Raw genomic sequence first — 27075 nt, 5'->3', positions numbered from 1 at the left:
CCATTTTCTTTCATAATATTAATTTCTTTCATAAAATTAAAGCAAATTCTGAAGATAGATTAGCTATTAAACAAGTCAATATTTACCTGTATAAACTTAAGAGAAAGAGTAGATTTACTTGTCAATAAAGAATGATTGATTTTTTTTTTCAAAAAGAAAAACAAGAGATTTTGTTTATCATGACAATTTGGTTTTTCCTATTTATAGGATAACGCACTGTAGAAATAATTAAAATAAATAAAATCCATTCAAGAAGAATATATGAATGGGAAAATAATTTCTCATATAAGAAAATTAATTTTTTTATTCTGTTATTGATCCTGTTGTTCAGAAAGATAGCAAAAGCCCCACATTGTAACTGCATATGTGGAGCATTTTATAAAACAGTGCATCAGAGATTTTCTCTTCAATTTGATTGTACGAAAGATCTAATCTTCCACTAGAGGGCATCTTTACCCCATTTTGTCTTTTGTAAAAATAAATAACAGCAATTAATCTTTTGCTTAATGTTGGTATATTACCTTTCAACTACACCAGACCCCAAGGAGAAAGTTGTGAATGATTCTGATGCTAAAAGGGCTCTTAGAAACACACATACAATCTTTTTCATTAAAAGTTCCAGTATTAATAACTGTTACTCTTATGAAATTATCTATGGAACTAATTGTCATTCTTCCTTATCTCCTCTCTCTTCCACCAAAAACAACAACTACAAAAAAAAAAGCCCCTTTTAATATGGGCAGCATGACTACAATCAACACTATTTATTATATAATTTATTATGTAATCTATAAAATAGACTTTCCAAGTATTATCTTGATGAAAAAAAATAACAATGGAAAAGATGGATACATTTGACTCAATATAAAAATTAAATATTTGAATCTAAGGTAAAAGTATAAACAAAATTGAAATGCAAATGACAGACTAGAAAAATAATTGTCACAAATGTGAAAATGGGTTAACAGCATTAATATATGTATAAACACCTATGCAGATACATAAAACACTAAGCTCCTGATAAAGGTAGACATAATCAAAGATTATTTAATGAACACAGTTAAAAAAATAATAAACCTTTTTAATAAGTTTCCCTCTACCATTCTAGAAAACAAAAAAATATAATTTATAATGTATAAATTTAGAAAGATAATAAATGTTAATGAGGGTGGAGAGAGAAGCACAATTTCATGCACTACAGGTATAAGAAAGTTCTTACTTATAAATGTGAAAAGAATGCTTGAATTGGAAAAGTCTTTATTTTTTCATTCAAAACAGTATACACTGGCTCAGGCAAAAGTCATCAATAAATGCTAAATCTAAAAAAAAAATTTTGATCAATAGAATATTTTCATGGTCTTATGGTGTCTCCCCACTGTAGGAGAAGAAAAATAATTTTCCCTCTAACCTTCTAGGTTCTGTTAGAAGACAGATTAACAACAGGAAAACAAACAGGAGTTCATTAACATATGTGCCTCATTTATACATAGGAGATACCTAAGAAAACTGAGTAAAACTCCCCCAAATGGTCCAAGCCACCAACTTAAATACCATCTTTATCTAATGACAAAAGACAGGTGTTAGGGAATAGGGAGGCCAGTTATAGGAGGTTATCAGTAAACGGGGTAAGATTGTTATGCAGATTTAAGTCAATACCGTCTCCATTGGTAAGAGTTTGTTGTTATTTAGAATCATCCTTGTCTTCTTGGTACAGAGAGGGAAACACACTTACCAATAGAGATTTCCATTACAAAAGGTTAAATTCAACTCTGTTTTAGAGCTTCTATTATATCTGCTCTTTCTTAAGAAATAATCTCCAAGAAGTTTCAGTCCATGAGTTCAGTTGGTAGATTCCTCCATCTCATTGAACCAGTCTCTTAGTCCTGAGAATAGGTTAGTTTAGTTAAGAGTTCTATCTATTTCAGGAGGCGGTGCAGGGGAGGAAAAATAATTTCCTCTACCCTTCTAGGTTCTTGGCTGACCCACCCTTCCACCCTGTAATAAAAAGACAAATCAAGTGATGTAGCGATCTGGACACATGTTTGTTGCCAGGACTGTGCAACAACTGCAAGAAACAACATTTCACAGACAAGCATTCAAGATCCAGGCTCCTGACTTCAGGTTCAAGATGGCAAAGTAGGAAGATACTGAGCTCACTGCCTCTCACTGAACAGCTATCTCTAAGAATGACCTGAAGACTAGCAGAACAGATTTTCTACAACCAAGGATACAAAGAAAACTGCATCGAGATGGGAAGAGGGGCAGAGACTCAATCTAGTCAGGACATACCCCGCCCCCCATCCCCTGTGTGGTGACCCACAAGCAGGAGGGATATCACAACCTCAGAGGTCCCCCAGGAAAAGCGACAGGTTCGAACCCCAGCCTGGGGGACCTGTACTGGGAAGAGGAACCCCATAACATCTGGCTTTGAAAACCAGCAGGGTTCACATCTGGGAAAGCCAAAGGGCTATAGGAAACCAAGGTCACACTCTTTCCAAGTCCCAGTGCAGAGGCAGTATTTTCAAAGGCACCAGGGTTATAAGTGAAGGTGATACATTAACTAATCTTAGCATGTGTGCTGGAGGGACAGGGATCTGTTCAAACTTTCTCCAGGGACAGAAGTGCTGGTGGGTGCCTTATTTTTTTCCTTTTCCTTTCTTTACTCTCCTTCCACCGATCTGGTCTGACACTGGCAGGCACCATTTCTGACCTTGCTAATACTGTTCACCCCATGGTGGCATTTCCCTGAGGACCCACCCCAGCTGGCACCCCTTCAAAGTTGTTCCTGCTCTGCCAACCTCAGCCGTCACTGGTATCCCCTCAAAGTGGCCCCTGCCTCGCCATACCTGGTGGGCAGCCTTAGACGGCACCAGTGCACACAGTGTGTCTGCAACAATTGAAATTGGGCCTTGTAGCCAGCCACACCAGAGGCCCATCCTACCCACCCGCATGCCAGCAGCAGCTGCAGTCAAACCCACCAGCCAGCTGTACCGGGGGAAGGGCAGAGGGCTGCTCTATACACCAGTGTACCCACAACAGTTGTGGTCAGGCCTCACAGTCAGACACCAGCCTCGCCGACCAGTGCATCTGTAGCAGTTGTGGCCCAGCTACAACAGGAGACCACACTAGTCCACACCGGGAACACCTCTGGAGAAGCTGCTTCTGGTGACTAGGAGGTGAATGCACAACTGGGCCTCACAGGACACCTTCTATAGAAGGCCACTTTTTCAAAACCAGGAGACATAGCCGATCTACCTGATACATAAAAACAAACAGGTAAAACGAGGAGACAAAAGAATATGTTCCAACCAAAAAACAAGACAAAACCCCAGAAAAAGAACTAAACAAAATGGCGGTAAGCTGTCTACTAGATAAAGAATTCAAAGTAACAGTCATTAAGATGCTCATCAAACTCTGCAGAATAGTGGGTCAATGCAATAACTTCAACAAAGAGATAAATCATGTAAAAATGAAACAATCACAAGTAAAGAATATAACTGAAGTGAAAAAACCACACTAGAGGGAATCAACAGCAGATCAGATAATGCAAAGGAAATATGTCAGCTGTCAGGAAGACAGGATAGTGAAAGTTATGCAATTGGAAGAGCAAAATGAAAAAAGAATGCAAAAGAATGAGGATAGCATAAGGAACTCTGGGGCAACATCAAGCACACTAACGTTAGCATCACAGGAATCCCAGAAGAAGAAGAAGAGAGCGAAAGGGACAGAAAAACTATTTGAAGAAATAATGGCTGAAAACTCTCCTAACCTGGTGATAGAAATAGACATCCAAGTCCAGGAAGGTGAGTCCCAAACAAGATGAACCCAAAGAGACCCACACCAAAGCACATAATAATTAAAATGTCAAAAGTTAATGATAAAAAGAATCTTTTTAGAAGCAGCAAGAGAAAAACAACTAGTTACATACAAGGGAACCCCTATAAGACTATCAGCTGATTTTTCAGCAGAAACTTTGCAGGCCACAAGGGAGTGGCATGATATATTCAATGCCATGAAAGGAAAAAAACCTATAACCAAGAATATTCTACCCAGTAAGGTTATCATTCAGAATTGAGGGAGAGATAGTTTCCCAAACAAAAGCTAAAAGAGTTCATCACCACTAAGCCGACATTACAAGAAATGTTAAAGGGAATTCTTTAAGCAGAAATAAAAAGGCCATATCTAGAAATAAGAAAATATATGAAAGAAAAAAACTATCTAAAAAAAAAAGGAAAGACAAAAACAATCTCACTAGTAAAAATATATAGTAAAGATAGACCAACCATTTGTAAAGCCAGTATGAAAAGAAAACGACAGTAAGTACATATGTATCAACAATTACTTTAAATGTAAATGGACTGAGAGCTCCATTCAAAAGACATAGGATGGCTGAACGAATAAAACAAACAAACAAACAAACAAACAAAACAAAACAAGACCCACACATATGCAGCCTACAAGAGACTTGTTTCAGATTTAAAGACACAACTGAAAGTGAAGAGATGGAAAAAGATAGTCTATGCAAACAGAAATGAAAAGAAAGATGGGGTAGCAATACTTAGACAAAACAGACTTTAAAATCAGACTATAACAAGAAACAAGGGTAAGACATAATGATAAAGGGATCAATCCAACAAGAGAAGATAACACTTGTAAACATCTGTGCACCCAACGAAGGCGCATCCAAATACATACAGTAAATATTAACAGACATAAATGGACAGATTGACAGTAGTACAATAATAGTAGGGGACTTAAAAACCCCACTTACATCAATGGATCTAGACAAAATCAACAAGGGAACATTGGCCATAAGCGACATATTAGACTAGATAGACTTAACAGATATATACAGAACATTCTATGCAAAAACAGTAGAATACATATTCTTTTCAAGTGCACATGAACATTCTCCAGGAAGCATCATATGTTAGGCCACAAAACAAGTCTCAATAAATTTAAGAAGACTGAAATCATATCAAGCATCTCTCTTGAACATTAATAGCATGAAACTAGAAATCAATTATAAGAGGAAAACTGGAAAAAAAAACACATGGGAGGCTCAACAACATGCTACTAAACTACTAACGGGTCAGTGAAGAAATCAAAGGAAATAAAAAAATACCTTGAAAAAAATGAAAATGGAAACATTACAAAATCTATGAGACTCAGCAAAGCCTTTCTAAGGGAGAAGTTTATAGCAATAGAGGCCTACCTTAAGAAACAAAACAAAAAAATCTCAAACAATCTAACCTTATACCTAAAGGAACTAGAAAAGAAGAACAAACAAAGCCTAAAGTTAGGAGAAGGAAGGAAATAATAAAGACCAGAGCTGAAGTAAAGGAAATCGAAGTTGGAGACCTCACTCTGCCTGATTTCAAACTATACTGCAATGCTTTAACAATCAAAACAATATGGTGCTGGCACAAAAACACACATAGATCAATGGAACAGAATAGAAAGTCCAGAAATAAACTCATGCTTATATAAGCAATTAAATTTACAACAAAAGAGGCAAAAGTATACGATGGGGAAAAGTCTTCAATAAATGGTGTTAGAAAAATCTGGACCACTTTCTTACACCACATACAAAAATAAACTCAAAAATGGATTAAAGACTTGTATGTAAGAGACCTGAAACCATAAAACTAGAAGAAAACATAGGCAGTAAATTCTTTGACATCAGTGTTAGAAATATATTTTTCGATGTGTCTCCTCTGGCAAGGGCAACAAAATAAAAAACAAAATGGGACTATGTTAGGCCAGAAAGGTTTTGCATAGCAAAGGAAACCATCAACAAAATGAAAAGGCCACTGAATGGGGGAAGATATTTGCAGATGATATATCTGATAATGGATTAATATCCAAAAAATATAAAGAATTTATACAATTCAACATCAAAAATCCAAACAATCCAATTCAAAAATGGGCAAAAGACCTCAACAGACATTTCTCCAAAAAAGACATGCAGATAGCAAACAGTCACATCAAAATGTGCTCAACTTCACTAATCATCAGGGAAACGCAGGTAAAAACCCCAACAATATCACCTCACACCTGTCAGAATGGCTGTCATCAGAAAGACAAACGACAAGTGTTGGCGAGGATGTGGAGAAAAGGGAACTCTCGGGCACTGTTGGTGGATTGTAAATTGGTGCAACCACTATGGAAAACACTATGGAGGTTCTTCAAAAAATTAAAAATAAAACTACCAAACAATTCAGCAATTTCCGTTCTGGGCATTTACCCAAAGAAAACAAAAAAACTAATTCAAAAAGATATATGCACCCTTATGTTCACTGCAGTATTATTTACAATCGCCGTGATATGAAAGCAACATCAATGTCCACTAATAGACGAATAGATAAATAAGATATATATACCTTATCTCTCTCTCTCTTTCTCTCTCTCTCTCTCTCTCTCTCTCTCTCTCTCACACACACACACACACACACACACACACACACACACACACACACACACAGGTTTGACAATTAAGTTCGCTAACTCATCCTACAAAAAGTACTGCATACCTCACTGCTGAATATCACTTCGGTCACCTTTGAAGGACTCCCCTGGGGAAACTATGCACTGACACCAGTGCCTAGTCTACCCTTCAAAGCAATTTTGGAACTCTTTTTCTGGAATGGCCATCAGAGCTGTCATCGTATTGCCCTAGATGTCCTGAACGTCATCAAAATGTCTTCCATTCAATATTTCCTTTATCTTCAGGTAAAGAAAGAAATCATTGGGGGCCAGATTAAGAGTAGGGAGGGTGTTCCAATACAGTTATTTGTTTACTGGCTAAAAACTCCCTCACAGACAGTGCCCTGTGAACTGGTGCACTGTCGTCATGCAAGAGCCATGAATTGTTGATAAAAAGCTCAGGTCATCTAACTTTTTCATGCAGTCTTTTCAGCACTTCCAAATAGTAAACTTGGTTCACTGTTTAGCTAGTTGGTACAAATTCATAATGAATAATCCCTCTGATATCAAAAAAGGTTAGCAACATCATTACAACAAGTTCGCAGAAGGTGCTAAAAAAACATATACACATTTTAGGAAAGGAAAAAACTATTGAAATTACACTGATGGTAACCACTTTGAGCACCTCTTGTAATTTCAGAAGTCAAATGTAACTTGTATTTATCTTTTGTTATTGGTGTATACTGCGTATTACAATTTTAACACAGTTTTTCCTTTCTTAAAATGTGTATACATTTTTTTTGTCATCCTACGGTATGTACACAAAGAAAGAAAGAGAGAGAACGAGATTTAAAGAAATAAAGAAATCTAATCTGAACTTCCCTTATCTGACTAAAGCAGAAACCCCTGATAATACAGCTGCCATGAACCCCACTTCAAGAGAGTTTCCTGTTTGGGAGGAAACAGACTCTTAGTCCCAGGAGATAAGAATTCAGTTGCCATAAATTCCCCTGTAGGGCAATTTCCAGTTAGGAAAGAGACTGCCTATTTGCATCAGGATGAGAAAGCCCAGTAAAATCTTCCATACTTTCCCAAAGAAGCCCTTAACCACTACCCTCCAACTTTTTCCCCTATTAAACTGCTATGTAAACTGTTATGAGTACTCCCGCTGCTGTATAAACTGTTATGTGTTCTCTTGTGAATCTGGACATTGTCAGTTAACTCCCAGGTTCACATCACCCCACTCTGACCTAAATTGGTAAAGAAAATGTCCATCCCTCCCATCCCTCAACCCACAACAAAGAGAATGATAAATTAATCTAGGCAGAGGCTATATGAGTGTTTTTTGGTACTATTCTGGCAAATTATCTGTAAATTTGAAATTATTGACAAATAAAAAGTTATATAAGAAAATAGAGCTACTCATTGAAATATCTGTAGTAGCAAAAAAAGAAGATAATTACTAAACAAATTTTTCTGTATCCATTCAGTGTTATCATAGTCATCAAAACTGATATTTGAAAAAATGTTCCATAACATGGAAAAATGATACATCAATGTTCCTTTTTTAAAAAAAAAAAAGTAGAAATCAATAATCCATACAGGATGATCCCAATTAGGCCAATCATTAAATACCTTATGTGTTTGTCCCAGGTGTCAATTTATGTAAGAAGATCCTAATACAATTGATTCCAACTTCATAACTGGAAAACCAGAGTCTCTTTGAATAGCTCTAGGAGTTAGGATGTGTCTCTGTTTGGGGGTGGGGGCATGGAGAAGGGGCTACTACATATCTCCTTGTCTTCTCTGGCTCCAAACATTTGCTTGTCATAAATTATTTCACACAATTAGTTAAGTAAAGCAGAAGAAAGAATAATGAAACTCCTTTTATCTCCTTGAGAGACAAGAGACAAATAGTCAAGATACCCTGCTAGGTTAACTCCAGAGTTGTGTACAGACATTTCAAGGGAGTATGAAGCATGGAGCTTGCAGACATCCCTGCATAGGGGAAACAGGAGATGGGGCTTATCTCACCCTGGAAAGATTTATCTACCCAAAAAGTTCCAATAGAAACTCAAGGCCCATTCTGTTTCTAAAGAGATCCTTGCAAAAGGAAAGACAGGGGGAACAGTCTTCTTTCCTTTTACAGGCAGAGAAAAATTGTTTTTATTTATTCTCGCATGTATGTAGCAGCTTGTTGGACTTTTGGAATGATGTGTATGAAGGGTGGAATGACATAATAGTGGCACCTGACAAACCACTGAAAGATGAACTTTAGATATCTTTGTTATTTAAGTCTTCTGGCCATCCCAAGTGGAATTTTGCCTAGAGCACCTCTATCTCAGCAGGCTCTGTCCTCCTGCCATGTTTCCTTATTCCCTTTCTGACTCCACACTGCCTGCTTCTCTCCTTTGGACACATTTCCCCCTAGATTTCCCCCAAGAAACTCCATTTCCCTTGTATTATCATGCATAGCAATTGCGTTTTCCGTCCACTACTCGGCTCTGGAACCTCAATGACCTTTCCGCACCCCCAAATGCTCTAATGCTGCTCTTCAATAACTGTGGGCGTCAACGCCAGATCCTGCCCTTTATCTGCAGAGAGAAATGGGCAGAAGCTTCGCAATTTCAGTCTTTTCCCATCAGTCTCTGAGGAGAAGGAAGAGAAAGGCAGAGATGTATTACTCAATTGCTGATATGAATTATGCCATCCTGCCCCTCCATACTCCTTTCGGAAGGCAGAAACAGCTGAACTCGGGTTTGGTTTTAAATTATTATTTTTCTCGGATTTTTCATATTTATTTGTCCTCAGATACCTATTTTTATTCACGTCTCATGTAAAAATTGAGATGTCATGAAGGGATGAAATACCACTTTTATGAGTGAAATTAGCAAAATTTTTGGTTTTGTAAAACCAGAGAAGCTAAAAATACATTGTCAGTAACTAGCAGAGTAGGACGCTGGCATTGATAACCATATTCAAGGTTAAATTTTAACCTACGTTCGGAGCCCCAATTTTCTGAAATTGTCTTCAAACACTGCACACCCAAAGTGCACCGAGACAGCTGCAAACGTGTTCACTATGTGAAGTAAATATTAGCAACTAAGGAAGCACCACATATAAATTAAGCTGTCTTTCTCATTGTCACTAATACAAATGCAAAATGACTGCCTGTCACATGCCAGGAAATGCTGCCAAAAGGCTGGAGAAACAATCAGAGTGTTTGGAATATATCACAGACTTTTCAAGGCTACGGGAGGTTGACGTGACTCATCTGTGTTCATGACGGACTCTGACTAAGGTATTGACCATCAATCTGTCAAATGTCTCATGATGACATTTAGGAGAAGCTATTTAACTTCCTTCAAAAAAGAACTCAATTCACCTAAAGAGTTTAACCAAATAGCTAACACAGTCAAAACACTGAAATTCCTTGCTAAGCCTCAAAAGAAAACTGTCTGCAATTGTCTACCTGCAGGTTGGGGAAGAAATCACAATCGGGAGTACATGTTCTCAACACGACCATGTCTCCGGGAAGGTGAGCAGGGGACCTTCATATTCAAAAAACAGGCAAGTCCTGGACTGGGATGTCCATTTCAATACTAAAGAGAAAAGAGGTAACTACGTAGGTGCATTGTATTCGTCTACTCGAGCTGCCGTAACAAAAAACCAGACTGTGGCTTAAACAACAGAAATTCTCTTCAGTTTTGGAGGCTGCCAGTCCAAGATCAAGGGGTTAGCAGATCTGATTTCTCCAAGGCCTGTCTCCTTGGTTTGGGGACTGCCACCTTCTTGCTGTGTCCTTATATGGCCTTTCCTCCCTATGTGCTCACCTCTGGTGTTCTCTGTATGTCCAAACGTCCTCTTCTTATAAGGGCACCAGTCGTATTGGATTAGGGCCCCACCCTAATAAACCCATTTTAATTTAATCTCCTCTTCAAAGGCCCCATCTCCAACAGGTAACCGAATTCTGAGGTACCGGGAATTAAGGCTTCAACATCTGAATCTGGGGAGGACAGAGTTCAATCCATAAACACATATGTATGAAAGTTAGTGGGAGCAATGTAATCAACTACTAGATGTACATATTAAACTATGTCCTTCACCCCATTTCCCTCGAGTTTTACATAAACTGCTTTTTCTAAAGTCTAAGATGTCATCAAATGTAAAATTTCACTTCCTGTGATTGCATGAAGTTAATTATAGAAACTTCAGAAAATAGAGAAAAAAATTAAAGCAGAAAACACCACCTCCATTTCCTCTAAACTTTTTTCTATTTTGCTAAAATTCCTATAGTGAACATGTATTGATTTTACAATAAAAAAATTTTTTTAAATAAATAAAATGAAATCTACTTACAATCTATTCCATCTGAAAACAGGTAGCTAAAAGACAACCGGCCCTCTTTTCTTTCATTTATCCCATTCCCAACGGCGTTACAATTTGGAGAGAAATCATACTATTCCAGAGCTGCGAAGACTGAAAGCAGCCATGCAATACTATAGGATGGAGAACTAAGAATGTCTTCATCATTATGATTTTCCTATGTGATTGTCTGTAAAAAATGACTTTACTATCTTAAGAAACTCTTGCTCAGGAAAATAAAATTGTAAATAACTTTATTGTTTCTTTTAGGAATTTCCTGAAAGAACTAAACTAATAACAATAGTTAGCTCAACTCAGTTTATCAACTCTGAGACTTGCTTTGAAACCCTCCCCTCACTGTATCTACCAATTGCAAACTATTATGTCCCAACTTTGCCAATTCTAATCAAGTCCTCCCTCCACCCCTGCAAACCCCAGACCCTCTCCTTCATCCATCTCACCCTGCATCTCAACGCTCACCTTAAACCACATCCTAAAAGAGCTTCATAAACATCCTTCCTCTGCTCTCCCCACTCTGAAACACTGCCAAGACTGTGCAAGGTAGTCTTCTCCTTTATCATTGTAAGCAATAAACTCAGCTTTGTTTTATCAACAGGTTATCTTGGTAGTTTTTCCAGGGAGCCAGTGTTCACCATTTAGAAGACTCTTGAGAAGTTACCCAGTCCTACTATCTATCATGCTTGAGTCTCTCACATACTATCCTTCACAAGTGATATTCTGGTTTCTACTAGGACACTTCTCGGGCCTGGGATCTCACTACCTTCCAAGTCATTGTCATTTAAACAGTGACATCATTGGGGTTGTCCAGGTGTTTAACAGGAGGTAATAATATGATGGTGATAAATAATATCATTTGAGTGAGTGAAAAGATGAATGGTACATTTCAGGTTTAATTGCTACTCTTTCTAGTCAGCTAAGAAAACCATGATTAACAATTTTACGTACCTCCTTTCAATTTCTTTGCTGTTTCTGAGTTTTATTTCTTCCCTGCTCATCTTTGTAAATATGTATATGATTTTTTTGTTTGTTTGTGACTAATATATTCTCTGTATAGAACATTTTTGGAAACACCAAAAAGAAGTGAAAAGAAAAATAATCTTTTGAATATGAAAAACAAAAAGCTTTCTGAATTAATAAAATAATTAATAATTAAAGCTTTCTGAAAAAGCTTTCTGAAAAAGATTTCTGAATTAATAAAACTAGATTGTGAAAAAAGAAAAGGGAACGACATCTATTATCCTAACATCTAATATCCTAATATCTATTAATTAGGAAAAATACAAATGTCTGACACATCAACAATCAGAATAATAATAGCATTGCTGACTATCATTTTGATGGCAGAAGTCAGACACACTGGCAAAAGGTTCCTGCCAGTAAACCAAATGAAAATCTTTCTGCATTTCTACTTACCCATGAAAACTACTTAATATTCTAATTTCAAGGAGGGGAAATGTAAGACTAAGTCTGAATTAATAAGATGTTAGTCATGAGCATATAGAAAAAGGATGTGTGTGCGTGTCTGGGGTGTTTGCCAAGACCAACAATCAGTTCCCTGATTCTCTGGACACCAGCTGGAGGCCTACAATCCAATTTTGATAGTAAGTACTTGGAACTAGCACAGACCCCACATGTTAAGGACTCAGTCCTCTGAAAGACCCCCCATTTCAGACACCAATCCCAAACCTGGGCGACCCATACTTCTGACCAACCATAAATGGGACCCTATGAACCCCCTCTTAAGGTTTGATAACTTGCTAGAATTGCTCACAGAACTCAGCGAAACCTTGACTTACATTTACCAGTTTATGATAAAGGATACAACTCAGGAACAGTAAGATGGAAGTGATGCACAGGGCCTGGTGGGGTGTGGAGGCAGGAAGGAGCTTCTACGCCTTCTCTTGGCTTGCCACTCTCCCAGCACTTCAGTTGTTCACCATCCCGGGAGCTCATCAAATCTGGTCTTTCAAGGGTTTTTATAGTTTTAATCTCCAGTCTCTGCTTCCCTCCCTGGAGGTCAGTGGGTGGGACTAATCACTTGGCCTTTCTGGTGACCAGCCACCTGTAAGACCAGCTAGGGGTCCCAACCTAAGTCACCTCATTAGTATAAATCCAGTAGTATTCAAGGGGGCTCATTATGAATAACAGCCATTCCTACAGTCAGGAAATTCCAAGGATTTTAGAAGTTCTGCCCTCCACCTCTGCCTCTACTACTATGGTGTGCCTAAGACCTACTCCTCCGGTTCATTTTCTCCAGAAAATAAGCCTGTGAATGTCTGCCTGGAGGTAGTCACTGGATGCCTAGGAGGGGAATGCATAGGAGGGGCTAACCTTTCTGAATACTGACTTCAGGAGATCACTCAGTTTCCAATACCACATCTTAACACCTGGTATCTCTGATATGTGAGTCGTTCAGGGATTCTGTAGGACAGACAGGTTCATTGCTTGACTCTCAGCTCGTCTTTAGCTTGCTTCCACCAACAGAATATGGTAGACCTGATGCTGTGTGACTTCTGAGCCTCAACCTCAAGTGACGTTGCAGCTTCTGTTCTCATCCGACCTACTGGAGAAGGAGAGGCCACATGGGGGAGAACTGAGGCCCCAGTCAACTGCCAGACATGTGAATGAGGCCACTGAGAACCAACTATTCCTGAGCCAACCTGCCAACTAATCACAAGTGTATCACTGAGCCCAGACAAATCCTCACAGAGCAGAGAAAAAAATCACCATAGCTAAGCCCTATTCAAAGTACCAACCCACAGAATCATAAACAAATAAATGGTTATTTTAAAACACGAGGTGATTTATTTTATAGAAAAGTTAACTGATAACAATGGTAAAGTATAATGATGTCTGCAACTTACTTTCAAATGTTATAGAAAAAAGAACTCTATATATAGTATATAGTATATATACAGACACATATGTAGTCTCTCAAATATAAACATATACATATACACATATATACATATATATGTGTGTGTATATATATATATATATAGTTGAGAGAGGTAAAGCAAATATGTCAAAATATTAGTAATTAGTAAGTCTAGGTATATGGGTATTCACTATACTGTTCTTTCCATTTTTAAGTACATTAGAAATTATTCAAATTAGAAGTTAAGGGGAAATAAAATTTCAAATACAGAAGAAACAATATTGGCAAAACGGTGATAACTGCTGAAGGCCAGTAATGAGTATGCGGGGGTCAGAATACCAGTTTGTGTTTATGAGTGACATTTCACAACAAAAAGCTTTAAAGTATACAACAGGGATCCCTACCAGACAGTGAGTAAAAATTTGGTTCCTAGTCCAATTCAACAGACATGCTTCTGTTGCCCCAACCAGGCTCTATCATTTTGCCCGGAGTTACAGACTTTCTAGGTGATCTCCCTACTCTCCCACCCTCTTCTTCCTTTCTGGCAGTCTGCTTCCCACCAGAGACTGAAAATGGTAAACTCTCACCATCCTAACTCAATGGCACTTAGGACAGGCGCATGTGATCCCACTCTGGTTTCATTCTCCCGAAAAGTACTGTTTGTTTATAGTTATTGTTTCAGCAGGAAGTTTACTTGGGTGGAGCCAAACTCTGAACCTTGTCTTCTCTGCAGTGGGTGGACATCAGTTTCTTTATCCTTAGCTGGGCAGCGTAGAGCCTTCCCCACGCATGCGTGGCTCAGGGCCCAATCAGAGATCTGGGCAGAGCTTATACGCAGATTTTGGGGTTCCCTCTCTCTGGGTCTCTCCTTCCAGGATGTTCCCCTTTATTTTCCCGCTGCTGTGCTCCCTCTGAACTCTGTCTTCTGGTTTTTCAAGACAGTAAAATTGTGGATTTCTGTGCATAGGAGTTTTAGCTAAGCCTCCCAGGGCTTGTCCTCACGCTAAAAGTCTTTAAAAATGGGAAAACTCACCCAATGCAATTCTCCTCTTCCAACTATAGACCCAGTTTTTAGCTGCTTTTTGTCTCCAATGCCTTCAGGTAATTGTTGACTTTTGCCCAGAGTTGATAGTTGTCATATTGGAGATAGACGTTACTTCACAATTTTCTTTCAAAACACAAAAAAATATGACAATTTTCAGGTATTCAACCTCACTGAATATATAATATGAAGAGGACTAAAATCTGTATAAAAATTACTTATTCTTGTTTTTTATAAAATATCCTAATTCTTTTCTTGAAGAATTGCTAATATTAAAAGTGTTCATTTTTATTAACAGGATAATGAAAAATGTCCATTGTCTTAATATACCTAAAACAGATAAAACTGTTAATTTTTCTTATATATAAAGGGAAATATTGTCAGTGATGAGTTGTCTTCCACTTGGATGGACTTGACTAATTTAGGGTTTTGCTCAACATTTTGTCATCAGCAGTAGTCTGGGAAAATACAGCCACTTGGTAAGGTTTTACAAAAACTTTATACAATTAGTAATGTACACAATTAATGGAAACATTCTCTTTGCTTTTTTAATAGGGGAAGTATGTTTTCCAGGGCAAAAATTAGGGTGTAATAAATCCTACCCAACAGACCTATCAGAAAAACAAAGTATCCTGTATTATTATTTTTTTCAACAGCCAGAAATTAATAGGACCCAAAATAGCTGTAAGAAGAACAATACATATGGTAGAAATAGCAGAACGTGACCCAATCTGGGAGAGGCTAAACATCTCATCTTCTCTTATTTTCCAACAATTCAAAATGCATCTCCTGCTATGTAATTATGCGTTTATAATATTCCTGAGATTAGGATTAAAGGACCATAGACTCACATTTTACATGAGCAATCATGCTGAGTAAAGTAATAAACACTGTGAAAGTGGAAAGCATAAAGGTTACAGTAGAGCTTATTTATTTTGGACCCTGCAAAGTGCTGACATAGCTGAGGCGGGGGTGACAGAACCCCAGCTTTCTTGGCTCTTATGGTTATGAATCAGTGCTAGCCAGCTGACAGATGACCCTTTCTACACTGGCTTCCGTTTACTGTTTTTGCAGCTGATTAAACAACACTGTTGTAATATAGGCCACTGTGCATCCACACAAAAGTGGTTACAGGTACGGGGAAATGTCTTGGAAATTTTAACTAGTCTGTCTGTATGAATGAGAATCCTTGATAAGAAGACTCCATTAAACACTACCTTTGTCTCAGGCTGCAGAGTGGGTGCTAGCCTCTACAGAAATCATGCATGGGTTATACAACCCCCAGAAATGCACAAAACATGAACTTCTGAGACTTCCAGTAGATACAGGCTTTGTCCACAAAATAATTACTATTCAGGCCATACACTCTGCTTCTCTCTCACCTCTTGGTACCGGAGAAATGGTTCTAGTCAACAGAGATTTTATTTGATTTGTGTTTTCTAAAATATGGAGAGTTTCCTCTCAAAAAAATTTTTTTTAAGTTATAGAAACCCCCCAGATGTCCATCTTTTCTTGAAACTTGAAGAATCTGCAACCTGGCATTCAAATTTGTGCATGTGGACACTGGACTAAGCTGAGTATCTGCAGCTCCAAAAGGACCTGTGCTCGTGTCCAGCTCACTCCATCTGTTCTCCTGACCTGCTCAGCCCCTAAAGGAATTGAGTTTGAGATCTAGGCCTTATGTGATTAAACTACTGTCTTGTAAGCATTATCCACACATATATGTAAAGATGAAGTTGTTACTGAAAAGGCCCATGATCTTTGAGAATCAGCCCCAAATACAGGAGATTACAGGAGTAAGCACGCTTTAATTACACCCCTACAGAGACCATCTAGGCTTTGCTAAAGTAATTTTTCAGCATATAAGCCAAAAATTATTTGGTCTCTATTCATATATATATACATACATACATACGTACGTACGTACGTACATACATACATACATATACACATATATATATATACACACACATATGTAGGTTTCCAGAGAGTAGTTGAATACTTTTTCAATATAATTTATTTTTGTGTATTATAAGATCTAGGGATTCATTATTTTTGCCAATCACATTCCCAATATGAAATGAAAGTAGTAACTTATATATAGTGACAGGAGAATTTGGTGAAACTGAAAACTAGAAGTAAAAGTTATCAGAACATGAAAAAAATTGAACTTATCAACAGAATAGTGTAGTCTATATAAAAGAAGTAACTTTCTGACCAAAGTTCTGGTAGACCAAACTCATAATGATAAAATGCATTGTTTCACTTGATCTCATTTAGTCATCAAGATAACTTACGATGCAGATTATATTCATTATCTATTACTGCATAAAAAAAATTCCCCCAAAACTTCCAGGCTTAAAACAATAAACATTTATTGTTTGATTAACCCTAAATAAGATTTAGGAAAATCTATACAATTACAAAACTAAAATATTTATATGTACATTCCCTTCCATTTATCCACGTGGTGGCTTGTACAAAAATCTTCCTCAATATACACACAGGCATAAAAAATATATATATGCAAATTCTATTCATAAGTTTTTGAATAGTAACGGTATACTAGAAATAGGAATGTTTTCCAGGTGAACAGCTTCCCACACCCACCACCACCTGTTCTCACATCACAGTGGCTGTGGATCCCATGCAAGCTGAGAGCTTTATTGTTCAGCTTGCTTCTCTTCCTTCGCCTTGCTTTACTTTTTTTTCCTTTCTCTATTTCCCTCATTCCCCCTTCAAACAAAACTAATTTTAAAATATTACTTGAATTTTATGAGCCCAATTTTGCTCTTGGGATCTTCTCCATGAATTAGAAAATAAAATGTATCCTATTTTTATAACAACATTTTGGAGGAAATTAAAACCACACTATAACAACAACAACAACAAATGACAAATTGCCATTATAGGCTGTTCCATAATGCAAATTATATAGTTGACTGCAGTATTCATAGAACATCTGCTAACCCAAATTAAAATGAATGAGAAACTAAATTAGAATTGCTTTTTCCTTCTAATCATATAGAAGTCTAAACATATTATAAGCCAAATATTCCCAGTGTTTTAAGGCATTGCCTATTAGTGAGCTTAGCACAGTAAAGTGAAGCAATAACCAAGCGTATCCTGGGGACCTGAAGGAGTTAATGACTGTGGCGGCCTAAGTGCTTAATTAACAGCTGGGTAGAGCCACCGGGTGGCGATTCCAACTCAGTAATAACAAAAGGTACAGATTTGTTCTAAATCCTCAGCTAATACTGGCCATAGTCCTTTTTTCTGAGTTGAACTATTTTATTCTTTCTTGCGTTAATTACCCATCATCAAACTTATTATCCAACATGCACATTATCAGGGTGATCTCAAACTCATTTTTGAATTCTGAATTCTAGACTCTGGATTACTCCCTATAAAACAGAAGAAAACAATTTTTTAAAACATCTTATAGTCAAATATTTGAAAAGGGTAATCTGAAAGCCTGGCAGAAAAAGAAAAAATATAGTGCCCATCTCTCTAAGGAGAGCAGCCTATTGCCAGCCTGTCTTTCTCCCTTTCTGTGGTTCTCTCCCTTGACTCATATAATTATCACTGAGGATGACAAGATTTGTTTGATCTTGGTGACCTGACTTTTAAATCATTGTAAAATCCTTGCTTTTAAATCTTTTTTTCACCATTAAAGAAAAAGAAATATCCTGCTCCCTGCAGTAGCACATATATCAAAATTGGATTAGATAACTCCAACTCAAAATGACATGGAAAAAAACCCCAAAGCACTCCACATTTGTACACTGCTAAAAATTAAATGCATGGTCTGCATCAGCAGAAATTATTTTCAATTGCATGTAACAGGAAATTTAACTAAATAATTATTTAAATAGTGATAGTTTTTCTTGATTCTTCAAAGGAACCATCGCAGATCGTGTTAGCTCTCTGCTCTGGCATTTCTACCAAGTGGCTTTTATCCTTGTGAACACCTCATAATACCAACGTAGCTCTTCTCCTTCTGCCTTACATCTATATTCCATGGTAGACTTATAGCTCCTTAGCCAGAACTGTATTGTATGTCATATGTCCACCCCTAGCTTCAACGAAGCCCATTAAATCAAGTTTTGCATCAAATATATATATATATATAAAACATATATAAAACATATATATAAAATATATGTGAGTGTGTATCAAAAACAAAGTGGGGTTCTGTTAGTAAGGAAGAAGAAACTTACATCAGATAGGCACCTACCACCATCCGCTAGATGGCATGAAAGAAAGACGACACTATCATAATGAATGCATGCAGAGGAGAAAGGTAAAGAAATTAAAGTAATTTCAGAGAACATGATAAAATGAAGAATAGACAACAATGACCTGTCCAATAATTGATGTCCCTGAGCCAAAAGTATTATTTAAAAATAGTATTAAAAGTATTAAAGAATAAAATACAGTACAATTTCACTGAAATATAAGAACTGAATCTATAGTTAGGATACATTGTATATTTGAAAAACAATGATCTAGATCGAGATGCAATGTAGTTGAATTAAAAATATTAATTTTTTTAAATTAAAGTATTAGTCAGGTTTTCAGGCAAAACAAGTCATTTACAAGAGAAAAAGAAACACAGCTGGTCTCAGACTTTGGTATGGCAAACTTCAGTGCCCGAAAAAAAAGGACTATCTTCCAAGAGGTGAAAGAAAGGGGAACCCAAGAATATTATATCCAGCCAAGAATATCACTCAGTCATTGCAAAGCAATAGACATTTTCAAAGACCGAAGCACTCAGAGAATACAGCTCCTATGAGCTCCTTGTAAAAAAAATCTGCTTGGTTATGAAACCCAGCCAACCAAGAAACAAATCAAGATAAGAAAAAAATCCAAAACAAAAAAAGTCAGGATTGGACAAGCCATGGTAAAAGAACTGGTGGTAATCATCACATCTATTTCAGTATAAAATGAAGGCTCCGCAACTGAGGAAGCAAAGGAGTAACATAAGGAACACAATCTAGAAAAGGGGGTGAGGCCGCAGCCATGGCCGAGCGTATCTGCTTAGTGCTTCCTACCTTACAGGTACGACTGCAGGTGCTCTCCATGTAGTCACTCATTTAATTTTCACAAGAACTCTTTAGGGTAGATATTCATTGTTTTATCACTATTATACAGAGGAGAAAACAGAAGCACCAAAATAAGTCATTTGCCCATGATAAGCAGGTAGTCAGTTGAAGAGCCAAGTCTGAGACGTAGGTGTTAAAACCTATAGACTTGGCATCTCTGCCACAATGCCTTCCACTCGGGTGACCAATGATACCGATTTTAGCACTGGGGGTCCCTAGTTCCCGAGTACCCCTCAGTCCCAAGGAAACCAGGATGGATGGTCACTCTATTTTCCCAGTGTTAATCCTGTTCTCTTTCACGGCAGAAAAACATTCAATGCTAAAATTAAAACATAATTTTAAAAAAACATAATGACTACAAATCCTTAATGGTTTTCATAGTTTCGTCTTAACCTTAGGGGATATAAGACACAATACGTTGAAAAGGTGAAGAAGCATTTATCCAAAGATTCGTTACATGCCACTTCAGGTTTTTTTTTCCCTTGCATAAATGTAAGTTTCTTTATGATCAGAGAAAAGGCAATTTAGAGAGAACTTTGGTTTTAAAAATTAATGATCCATTTATTAATTCACAGATTCTAATTTAATTCCTCCTTAAACATTTAAGTTCGGCTTACAAATCTCATTATTTCATTATAAGCCTAGCAGATTTCAACAGACACTTTTAATGGCCTTCAATTAATATTTGGTTACATTTTCTAACTTAGATAATAAACTCTTTTAAACGTTTTAGACTGGATATATAACTTTAATACAGGTAGGCTGTCGGAGCACCTCTAGGCTCTGGGCTCTTTCTCGCTCCGGTGCCACTCTTCTTTGAGTGTGTTTTCCATACTCCCAGTCACAAGATTATTACTCCAGGCACTGCTTCCAAACTCTAGTCAGGAAGAAGAAGAAAAGATAAAGGGAAAAAGATGTGTACCAGATGAATTCACCTCTTTTCCTCAGAGGGAAAAAAATAGTTTTCCCATAAGTGTTTCCCAATGGACTTAAACTTACATCTCATTGGCCGGAACTGTCACGCAGCCACAGATGGCTGCGAGGAAGCCTGGGAAACCTAGCTTTTCAGTTGGCACATTGATACCCCAAACATAATCAGAAGTTTTTTTATATTAAACGAGATAAATATTTTCTATATTTACTTCTGTATTGTTTCCATTTTTATAAATATGTACTTACGTAGTGTGTGTGTGTTTAATTTAGAAAGAATTCATATTTATGCAATGTGTGAGGGGAGGGCATTCCAGGTAGAGAAAATAGTCAGATTGATCTAAATATCTCAATGTGTAGAAAATAATTCTAAAATAATTGTATTAATATTTATATGTATATAATTTTTACTAACAAGATTAATTGCTAAAATGATCTAGACTATTACAATAAATTTCCTATGCGACATTATTCATTGCGTTCAAGATAGTGTTCAGACTAAGCTAAGCGCTGGAACGCAGACAATTCTTCATGCAGGGAAGAAACTGGGTTAATTGTTATTAGGGCATTCACTCACATCCAGGTAGATAAGAAACGAGCTGAAAAGAATCCTGCATCAGTGCAAGAGAAAAAAAAAAAAAATCCAGATTTGTACTTTATATTCAAAGTACTTTAAAAAAACGCTTATTTGTAAATTCAAAATAGTAACATTAGAGCAACACTTGAGAACAGCAAAAACTTACCCTCAATCACTCCACAACTGTTTTTAATTTTAAAAGATTCCAGTCCTTATCCTGCATATATGTTTTACCTATTTGTAATCTCAAATGACTTTCTACTTTGTAAACTGGAAACCAACTATTACAAAAATAAATTAATGCAAACATTTTTCTTATTTGCATAAATGAATAAACAGATGAGATACAAAGCAATGAGGTATGAGAGAAAAAAATAGTGCCATACGTTATCTTCTCAGCATGCTTTTTTTCCACCCAAAAAATTCTATGTTTGAGAGTAAGGTGACAGGGGTTTTTTGTGCATTTTTTAAAAAACATTGTCTTTTTGTTGAAGAGTCCTTCCCATGCATTGGAAGTGGAGGTTTTGGAAGGCAAAGTTCCCAAAAAAGGATTGTTGGCTCTGGTTAGAAAGAAGCAGCTGCCTGAGGCAAAGAAACAGCAGCAGCTCATGGTGCGGGAGCCTCAGCGCCCCAGGGAAGGGCCAGAGCCCAGAGCTGACAGGACGAAGAGGCACTGAGGGTACACAGAAGCCTGGGCTGGGTGAAATGTCAGATGACGTGGGGATAAGGCACGCTCTTCATGTCAACAACTGAGTTCCAGAGAGAAGTACTTTTCCCTTCGTATGTTTGGGGGAAAGTAATCAATTCCAAAGTACGGCACAAAGGAAGGAAGGAGATTGGACAGAGAAAAAGTCCACCTGAAATTTCTCGGATTTGCCAGAGGAAAAAGCCCTCCGAGTTGCAATGATTTTAAAGTTCTACAGGTTCAAACAAAATCCAATTAAAATACCATTTACAAAGCCTCTCGCAATGCACCTTGAATACATGTTGGCCCTTCTGCCCACTGGCTTCGCGGGCCCCCCTGGTGCCTGTTCAGTGACTTGCATGTGTTAAGTCCTCACTGAGAACATACTCCATGACTGAGGATACAGCCGACAAGGCTAGCACAGCCTGACCACCCTTGGAGGACGTACAAGACCACTTCCAGCTTGATCAGCCTAGCGTTCTCTGTACCATCATCCTCTCGCAGCATCCCGTGTCCAATTTCTCTATCTTTATCATCTTCCCGAGAACTGGGACTCCGTTGTTTTACGGAACACTCCAACCTGTGGCCTTTGGGACCTCATTCCTTGTCAGCATTTTAACCCAAGATTCCAGATTTCTCTCTGCTGCATTGGTGCCTGTACTGCACCTCTTTCCCTCACACCACTCCACGACTCCCTGCGCTGTTCCTTACACCACTGAGACACCAGCTATGGCACCCACCACACCCGGCGTGGACCAAGCGGGCTCCGTCCATCCTGTGCAGCAGTCCACCAGGGCTGGCAAAAAGCATGTTCTCAAACACTAAAAACAATCAACTTAATACTTCTCCATGTTCATATTCGCCCTCTTTCTGGCCCTTAAAAATTAACTATTTAAAAATCACATCAGATTTTACCGGGAATATTTACTATTTTGCCAGCATTTCAAACTCCGGTTGTTATGCATACATTCCACAGCAAAGTTCCACCATCATTGTTAAATATACTGATTATTCATGAGCACTGTCTTCCATGGCGTTTCTCCTAATTCAGACCATTCATACACCTCACGCGGACTCACTGGTCTGCCAGCTCCTGGAGGAGGACAGGTGCCCAACACTTCCACCATATCCAGTTTGTCTATGTCCTAAGGCATCCTCAGGAAACAGATTTGATCATGTGATTCTCCTGATCAAAACCCTCTGACGATTTCCCATTGCAGAAGAATAAACACCAGCTGCCTCTCAAGTCGCGCCTACACCCCCAAAACGACACCCCCTGGGTTTCACTCCCCACTCCTGATCTGCAGACTGTCCTCCAAGGTGCTCCTGAGGCACCGATTGTCCACCCACAGGAGAAGGTTTCCTGCTCCCTTGTTGTCCCAATGTGCCCTCCTCCATCCTCCAGGGGCTTTCTATACTCTTACCATAATCTGTCCTGTGCTAAAATGATACACGAATTGGCCTCTTCCGTAAAATTGAAACCTAGGGACCAGAATTAGTGTTTCCTTCATCCTCCCACTTTTTCTTGGATAATTTACCTGTGCAGTCCACAGTATAAAAGGAGCATAGCTAATTAAACACATACCTGACCTTTGAACACTCTTTCCTGTGGCAACAGCTTATTGGAGCAGGAGTGGATACTTGACTTAGACTAGGCCAATCAGATTCTCTTCTTTCAAATTTGGAAATAGCACACACACACACACACACACACACACACACACACACTCATGAAAACACACCAAATGTACTTGGAAGATCATATAGACTTAGGATCTGATGCTATCATTTGGGGGTATCCCTGATGTGTCATGTACAAATAGGTGAGAGCAGGCAAGACGCTTACAGAAAGCAGAATAAAGCAGAAAAAGGGCAGAGTCAGAATATCATGCAGTCAAAGAGAAAAGGGAAATGGGTGTGTGAGTCACAGGAAGAAAAGGAAGAAGACGTTTGGCAGCTTTCCAGTTCCGGTGAGGCCTAGCACAGGTTTTATGAGACTTCTCGGCACCCTGACCCTTTACGTCAAGCAAACCCAGGTTAGAACTGCCTTTCCTTACAACCAAGGGGTCCCTTTTAACAACCTGGCATCGTGCTTTCCTCATTAAATGTTTATTAAATTGAAGTGTTGTACAACATTCCATTGACTAGAAGTTCTTCGAGTTGAACTGGGACCGGGTGGCCTCAAGAATATAATACATGGGTAGACCAATGTGGCTGCCACTTGTTTCCACTGAGCTGCTCCTCCAACATGGAGGAGGGAACGCAGAACTTTCTCCACTGCTCCAAATTGTCTCATAAATTTTACGTTAAAAAGTCGAGTCATTTCTCCAGAACAATACACATTTATTACCTATACTATTAAAAATGAGTGATTTAATATTTTATATTTTATCCCAGATTTTCAGTAATCTTAGGGTTAATTTGATATTGATTGATAGAATGAGCACTATTACTGGAAGCTACATATAAAATATTTATAAGCACAGTACTATGGACTGAATTAGTCACAGGAGATTTGATTAAGATGTATAGAATTCCATTGTTGCTGACCTTAAGAAGTGGACCAAAGTACAGCTCCTTTATAATTGGACCCTGCATACTGGATCAGAATTGACCTACAGGAAAATCTGACCATAATTTAGACATTTTCATTTTGGAACCCCTTCCTGAATGGGTATAGATAAAGTATATACTAGTCAGTGCTAAAACATGAAATACTTTAAACATGAAATTTAGCTTGCATACAACATAGAGGCTGTTACCAGAAACAAAGTTTAAGAACAGATTTTACAGTTGTTGTTACCTTGTAACTATTATTTTTTCATGTATGTGCAGTTAAATACACATATGACCAGAAATGTAACATAATGACCATGAAACAATGTATGCTTTTTAACACAATGAGAAATAGAGACAAACTTGTTGCTTCATCAAATAAAAGGAAAGACGGTGTTTTGTACGTTCCTACTCTTTCCTCGTTCAATTTTATGTTTTTTAAATGCACATTTGTGGAGCTAGTTATGCAGAGTTGAGTGAAATGCAAGATCCAGCTCATTTGGGCCCAAGAAATGGAGAATGTTAACTGTTTTCTCCACTTGGTTTCACCTCCTGCAAGGAAAAGGAGTCAGCTCAAGAAATTTGATGCAAATGGGGACTGAAGGAGATGCTGTTGAGTAAGAAATGCTCCTCACATTGAAACTGTGCGCGCACACACACACACACACACACACACACTCACACACACATTTCTCCTTATGAAATCATTTATGAAAATCAATTTGTGTAGATTGTATGTGCTCTAAAATAAAAAGAAAATAACGCTCCAGCATTCTTCAGCTTTTTCAAATCCCTTCTATGAGCTTGTTAGTCTGAAAGGTTGTAAGAGGTTATAGCACAGAAATGGCCAGTTTTGCACAACCAAAGCACAGCAGATATCCAGTCTACTAATTCACAAGGTTTCATGTCCACGAATTAGTGAACAACCCTGCGTGGTGTGAGCTGGGAATACACACTGCCCACATTTACCAGTTAACTCTCCCCTGCCTGATGATCTGATTTTGTCAAAATTGGTCAGATGAACGAGTTCTGCATTGCTGAGGCATGTGACACTTCACTTTTAGATCTTATTGGGTACTTTAGACCAATTGTTCAACTTGCTTCGTTATAAACCAAGATAGAGGTCAGGGGAAGGATCTGTCTCGGGTAAGAAATAATTAAAATTATCTAGTCCTTCTTACGTATGTTTCACCATAGATACATTTTTGACTTTCTCTTCTTCTTTAAGGAATATGATACAGCATTAAAAGATCAGTTAAGTAAACTCTGGGGTATTATGAACTAGAATATTAATGGAATAATATATGCTCATTTAAATTATATATATAGAGATAAAGGGAAGTTCTTTGATACAATAAATAAGAAATAAAAACCCTACATACATAATATGATTTTGGCTACATAAATGTACTCATAGAAAAAACAATGGAACATATTTTATAAAAATATTTATAGTGATTGTGTTTGGGTACCAGTAAGTCATATTTTTCCTCTATTTTCAAACTTTGCAAATTCTTCTCAATGAACACACATTATTTGTTAAAGGTAAAATAAGCTTAACGATGTGGTCACAAATTTACTCATTTTACGATCAGATGTCCAGTGAAAATATGACCTTCAAAAATTTCTCCGTAACTGATATGATCTTTTTAATAAGCCCTCAACCCAATGGATAAGAAGAAAAAGCTAAATTTTATTCCAATCTGGTCAATATAATCCAACTAATTAAATTTTTCTATGTAACTCAGTCTCTGCCTGAATGACCCAAGTAAATGCTGTTTTCCAGACCTTTTCCCAGATTTTCTCCAAGGCGGGCTGTGGGTCCACCAGTGAGGAGTGTGGCTGCATGAGGTCATGGCCAGGAGGTGCAGACAGGTCCTGGAAAATATGTAATGTCCCCTACATTCTCCATGGTCTAAGACAGAGTGGCAGGACCCTACTGCTTCCAAGACTGGTTCCCAGGGAGGCACCATGGGTGCCCTGCTGCTGTCAGCCACCCAAGTCGGCAGCTGGTGTCACTGTGTTCTGTCTGTTCTCCTGGGTTCTCCTAGTGTCTCTCAAAGACTCAGCAATTACTGATACAGCGCAGCCCACCTGAAGCTAGCTAGCCCTACCTCCAGATTTTCCAGTTACTGTTCAGAAACCATTAACTTCTCTTTATTGTTTAACCCGGTTTAGGTTTACATGCCTTGAAACATAAAGACGGGTAATTGATTTTAATTTCTATGTTTTGTTCAACTTAGCACTGCTATGACAAGTCAGCATGTTTTAAAATGTTTTGCGAACTATTATAAAAGAAGAAAAGAGGAAATGATCGTGCAGGAAACCAAAAAGGCATGAAATATCAAGATCTTGCTTCCAAAGATTTTTTTCTTCTCTCCTGTGGGGCCCAAAAGAGATGGATAGCAGATCCCTCACAGAGAACATAATACAAAACTGGTCATGTGTCCCCCAGAATGCCCCAGATGCAGAATTTGGCTGGTTATTTCC

The 27075-nt window shown here is 37.9% G+C and overlaps 1 protein-coding gene across 2 annotated transcripts in view; it reads right to left on the bottom strand.

The window, feature by feature from the left end:
* The window catches only part of NMD3 (NMD3 ribosome export adaptor), a 95711-nt gene that overhangs the window by 43543 nt on the left and 25093 nt on the right, over window positions 1-27075 (bottom strand). Inside the window, exons 1-2 of one of the 2 annotated variants that reach the window (XM_088794379.1) lie at window positions 19787-19870; window positions 14724-14858 (exon numbers count right to left, since the gene is read on the bottom strand). The gene's annotated coding sequence lies outside the window, so the exon portion shown is untranslated. Of the gene's footprint in view, window positions 1-14723; window positions 14859-19786; window positions 19871-27075 lie in introns of those variants that run through there. The other variant, XM_088794378.1, reaches the window with a different exon arrangement.

The sequence above is a fragment of the Rhinolophus sinicus genome, chromosome 17 (genome assembly GCF_057876585.1).
Source record: "Rhinolophus sinicus isolate RSI-liver-muscle chromosome 17, RSI-T2T, whole genome shotgun sequence".
NCBI classification, from domain to species: domain Eukaryota; kingdom Metazoa; phylum Chordata; class Mammalia; order Chiroptera; family Rhinolophidae; genus Rhinolophus; species Rhinolophus sinicus.
This window is presented reverse-complemented; position numbering and strand designations above follow the sequence as displayed.